This window comes from Microtus ochrogaster, chromosome 17, assembly GCF_000317375.1.
Source record: "Microtus ochrogaster isolate Prairie Vole_2 chromosome 17, MicOch1.0, whole genome shotgun sequence".
NCBI lineage: Eukaryota > Metazoa > Chordata > Mammalia > Rodentia > Cricetidae > Microtus > Microtus ochrogaster.
In genome coordinates, this window is record NC_022019.1 from 33086637 (window position 1) to 33092348 (window position 5712).

A 5712-nucleotide genomic window follows, 5' to 3' on the forward strand; every position below is an offset into this window, starting at 1 on the left:
GGAGGAGGAGGAGGAGGAGGAGGAGGAGGAGGAGAAGGAAGGAGGCGTGGGGCGGAAGGGGGTGTGGCAAAGACCTCACCTCCTTGGTGGATCAGAGGAGAGAAAGTCGCTAGGAACATATATATCCAAGCCCATTGTCCTGTCTTCGCGGATTCTGTGCCGTTTGTAAAATGACCCCCTGACTTGAATGTAAGCAACTCAGGGAAGAATGAGACAGGTTTGAAGAGGTTTTGTGGCTGCAGAGGCTCACAATGGAACCCCACGGCTTCAGACAGGCAAGGCAAGTGCTGAACTGCAAAGCCACACCCCTAGTCCGAGGACCTGTGTTTACAGCAGTTTTAGGTCCGTTAGGGGAACTTGACCTTTTTCTCTGAGAATTCTGCTCGGGCTCTGCTCAGTCGTTACCACACCCCTACCTGTGTATCCCATCTCCAGCAAAAGGCTGTTCCCCAGGGCCGAGGATTGTTCTGCAAACAGCCTCCTTTCTTTTTTCTTCTCTTTTTAAAAAAGTTTTGAGACAGGTTCTCATTACATAGTCTTAGCTGTTGGGTATTTGCTCTGTTGACCAGGCTGGCCTTGAACTCACAGTAAACTACCTGCTTCTACCTCCCAAGTACTGGGATTAAAGCTGGTGCCGCCAGCACCTCTGACTTCTGACTCTAATGTTTACTCACTGATCCAGCTTCTGTCTTTCGAAGCTTCTCTGGATTTCTCTGCCCTTGGCAGTGGCTCCAGGGACGTGCATCTAAGTCTGTGGGACCTGCACCTCCCCCCGCTTCACTCTAGGGGTGGTTTTCTGCTAAGAACCAGAAAGCCTGCTAGACACTTTCTGGAAGAGCTGTAAACTTTGGCCTAGAGCCCTAGAGCTGTAGGCCCCTCCCCTTTCAGCGGCTCAGCGGCTGCTCTGCAGAGGCCTCTGCCTGCTCTTTCAGTGTCTGGAGGACTCTGTTGGAACATTCCTCACTGTTTAAAAAAATACTACATTACTACACTGCTGTTATTCAGTTCCGCTTTTTCCTTCATTGCTTGACTCTTTAAAAAGAAAATTGGGAAGAAGTTCATTGCAGAGCCAGAGAACATACTCAAGTAGCCAGGTGGTGGTGGCGCACGCCTTTAATCCCAGCACTCGGGAGGCAGAGGCAGGCAGATCTCTGTGAGTTCGAGGTCAGCCTGGTCTACAAGAGCTAGTTCCAGGACAGGAACCAAAGCTACAGAGAAACCCTGACTCGAAAACCAAAAAAAAAAAAAAAAAAAAAAAAGAAAGAAAGAACATACTCAAGAGAGTGTCAGGGCTTCTCCAGGGAGTTGCCTCATTGCCTGACTTTATTCCTATTAGGGAGAGAGAGGAATTTAACATGGAGATTTCTTCTTTTAAGTGGATAAATATCAGCACAATCACACAGTTACCACGCAGCACGCAGGCACCGCCAGCACCTCCCAGCAGTCTGAAGAACCCGCCCTACCACACTCTCGATTGCTACACTGTAGCAAGCACTGACTTGCCTCTGTCTGATTTCTTTGGACCTGTTTTTCTGAGCTTGGGTATTCAAGTCTTTGGGTTTCTGCTCTGTTTCCTCAGTGCTAGATTTTGTATTCACTTGGTTCTGCAGTACATCGTCTGTCTCCTGCGTGCACGACTTTTTATAATGTGCCTTTCCTGGTATTGCTCATGCAGGGCCGCAGATGGGAAACAGGAGGTCCTGGGAAACGGAGTGGCCTGGCCTGTGACATTGTTCCCTCTGGTTCCTGTCCCTTGTGGAAACCAAGGCTCTTCTGGCCTGTGGGTTCTGTGACCTTCTGAGTGTCAACCTACTTCCCATTTGGGCTAAATTTGAGCAAGCCAGTTTCCTTTGCTCGCTACCCCCAACACATTGACCCAGGGACCCACACTCACTCCGGATATCACTGTCTCCGACCCTTGCCCAGTTCCAGTGCCTTCCCCGTGGGCTGTGCTTTCCAGAGGCTCCAAGCGAGAGGCAGATTGCCAGCAGACAAGTTCAGGATATACGGGCTTGCCTGTCACTCATTCCTGCTGGTTTCGCCTACATGTATACTTTTGTGTTTATTTCCAAACATTCGAAGGCTAAATATACATTATATTTATTTATACAAAGTGCATGGCTTATATACATATTTATGTGTGTCGCTCTTGTTTTAGAAAAAAACTTTAACTGTAACCAAGAGCTTTAAAGAACTTAATGAAAATTACATATCTTTCCCATTTACTCAAAAGCCTAAGAAAGAGATGGCAGTGGTGGCACAGGACTTTAATCCCAGCACTCAGGAGGCAAAGGCAGGTAGATCTCTGTGAGTTCGGGGCCAGCCTGGTCTACAGAGAGAATTCCAGGATAGCCAGGGCTGTTACACAGAGAAACCCTGTCTTGAAAAGGAAGGAAGGAAGGAAGGAAGGAAGGAAGGAAGGAAAGAAGAAAGAAAGAAAGAAAGAAAGAAAGAAAGAAAGAAAGAAAGAAGGAAAGGAACTAGAAAGACAACTCAGCTGGCTAAGGTACTTGCCACCAAACCTGAAGTCCTAAGCTTGGTCCTCAGGACCTACATGGTGAAGGAGGGTACTGATTCCTCCAAGCTGCCCTCTGCCCTCCACTGTGGAGCATGTACCTGCCACCCCCAATAAATAATACATAAATAAACTAATAAAAGCAAGTCTAGGTCTCTCCTTGCCGCCGTGTTTCTTTCACTGTAGCCTGCCTGGAATGATGGCTCCCTGACTCGAGACTGAGAGTTCTCTGTTGTCCTTTTCTAAAAGCCCTGAAATAATATCATTAGGTTTCTCCCTAGCTGTGATTTTTAAAAAATGTTATATTACTCAATAAAGAGACTTTTCCATGAACAGACGCAATATTCCCATTGTAAAGAGAACACATTATACAATGACCGGGCAGCATTTTAAAAATTAGAAATATCAAGGAGAACCACCCTAGAACCTTCTGGAAGCTGCTTCTCCAGCTCTCAGGCTTCAGCTTCCTCCTTCATACAATCCTGAAGTTGGCCCGAAGACTCCAATTACTCCTTACTGGGAGGAGATGTGGATCACACACCGGCCTGGAAATGAGTTCTTGTTCCTCATCTGATCCCTCTCTCCGCCCACCATCCTTAGGGCTTCCTCTTTCTAGTCTCTCTCCCCGTTCTGTCGTTTTCAATCTCCATGGACCAGACCACACGAAGCATCTCACTTAAGTTGAATCCTGTCATGCGTGTCCTTTCGTGGCTGCTTCATTTCACTTAGTGTAATTTCCCCAAGGTTCATCCATGTTATTATAGCACAGACCAAGACTCCTTCCTTAAATTTTTAAATTATGTTTGTTTATTTACAGGGGAGTAAGTGTGAGCCCCCGGCAAGTATATGGAAGTCAGAAGGCAGCTATGGAAGTCGGTCCTCTTCTCCTTCCGTGTGTTCCAGGGAGCAAGCTCAGGTTGCCAGGCTTGGCTGGCAGGTACCTTTTCCCTCGGAGGCCTCTCACCAGCTCTTCCTTTCCCTTTTTGACGAGGTCTTGATGTATAGCGCTCAGGCACCACGACACTTGGTGGAGGTCAGAGAACAACTTGGGGGGTGGTTCTCTCTTTCCATCACGTGGGTCCCCGAGTCCGTCCTCAGGTTATCACTGAGCCACCTCATCAAACCTGCATATTTCCATGTGAGAGATGAGAACACGGACGTAACATTGTTCTAGATCCTCCCAGAACCTTGAAGAGGTCCCACACCCCACATTTCCCTCCCAGTCTTCTCCTTTCCCACCTTGCTTTTCTCTGCTCTCTCGTGCTCAGGAGGCCTGCTCCTTTGGCACAGCCCTTGCTCGCTGTGGAAGCTTCTGCTCGTTCTACTGTGTGGCTGCCCGTTAGTCTAGAGTTTCTCTGTATGGTACAAGCGCCACCACTATACCTTTTACCTTTTACACAAAAATTTTACACAACATATTCCGTTTTCTTTGGCTCGTTTTAAAAAATATCACTTAAAGGGGCAGCCTATCCCGAGAATTACGTCATTGTGAAATGTCACGGTTGTGGAAAGTCAGCCCAGAAATATCTTTACTTGAACTGAGATGGTGACAAGGACACTGGGTAATATAATCTTGTGGGAGCGTTATAATATATGTGCTCCATTGGCCCAAACTTCCTGTGTGACTGTGTATTGAAATATGTCCGTAGCAGGGTATCGCTCTTGTTGATGGCTCTGGAGCAGTTCATTGGATGGCTTCCTTCCATGATTTACTTCATCTCTTGCCGATAGGCTTTGGCTAGTTTCCATTCTTTGGCCATTAGAAAAAGGCTGTAAGGAATAACCTTGACTAGGTTTTATTCACGGTGCACATGTAGAATAAATATGCCAGGGTCAAAGGACATATTCGATGATAGATCTTGCCAAACCATCTAACGCACATTCCCTCCAGCCTCCACTAGAGCCAGGCGTCTTCTCTGATAAAAAAAAAACACACACACACAAGGACTTTTAAAGGCCCAGGCAAATAATACAGAGTTTGACTCACTGGATCCTGAAGTGTTAGGGGCACCGACACACAGGTAAACAAGAGCCCTTAGTGGGAACTGCAGTGTAAGACAGACTGAAGCCAGTTGAGGTGGTACATACCAGATGAGGTGGCACACAACTGTTGTCCCCTCAATATATAGGAGATGAGGTAGGGGCAGGAAGGTTGAGAATGCTGGGCTAGCCTGGGCTATACGGTGAATTCAAGACTACATGGTGAGACCCTGTCTCAAAAAAAAACCAAAAAACAAAAACGTGCTAGGCTGTTGCTCAGTGAGAGGGCTTTCTGAGCATCCCTGAGACGGGGATTCAGTCTTCAGCACGGGAAACGTGTTGGACTGAGGATATATTGTTGGGTTCCACAATCAGCACTCCCTTCCTGGTCCTCAGAGACTGTACCAGGACCATGGTTCTCCCCTGGCTTGCTTTCCCACAGTCTCCCCTCTGTATGCTGTGATTACCATTAATGAATAAAGAAACTGCTTTGGATGTATAGCAGGGCAGAACTTAGCTAGGCTGGGAAAACTAAACTGAATGCTGGGAGAAGACGGAGTGAGGAGAAGCCATGGAGCCGCTGCCAGAGACAGACATGCCGAATCTTTGTTGTTGAGCCACAGCCATGTGGTGATACACAGATTGATAGAGATGGGTTAAATTAGTATGTAAGAGCTAGCCAGTAAGAAGCTAGAACTAATAGGCCAAGCAGTGTTCTAAAGAATATGGTTTCTGGGGCTAGAGAGATGGCTCAGAGGTTAAGAGCGCGAGCTGTTCTTCCAAAGGTCCTGAGTTCAATTCCCAGCAACCACATGGTGGCTCACAACCATCTGTACTGAGGTCTGGTGCCCTCTTCTGGCCTGCAGGCATACACACAGACAGAATATTGTATACATAATAAATAAATAAATGTTTTTTTTAAAAAAGAATACCGTTTCTGTGTGATTATTTCAGGGCTGAGTTGCGAGGCAGCCGGGAATAAACAAGCGGCCTTACTACAACATCCCTCAACATCCGTTCTTCCCCTATTTGATGGAATTGGGATTAACTATCGAGTGTGTGGTGACTCCAATAAGGACTACATTTCCCAGAATCCTCTGTAACCAAATTCTAGGCAACATGATATGCCTAGAACTGCTGATTGTAACTTCCTTGTAGTGGCCCTAAAAGTAGAGGTGTTCCCTTACTCCTTCCCCATCTGCCTGGCTGGAATGTAT

The 5712-nt window shown here is 46.9% G+C and overlaps 1 non-coding gene across 1 annotated transcript; it reads right to left on the reverse strand.

Annotated features, from left to right (window-relative positions):
* Nucleotides 1–787: 787 nt before the first annotated feature.
* On the reverse strand, nt 788–850 carry LOC113457066. The gene has a single exon (XR_003377712.1). It is a non-coding gene; the product is annotated as a U7 small nuclear RNA (small nuclear RNA).
* Between the last annotated feature and the right edge of the window lie 4862 nt (nt 851–5712).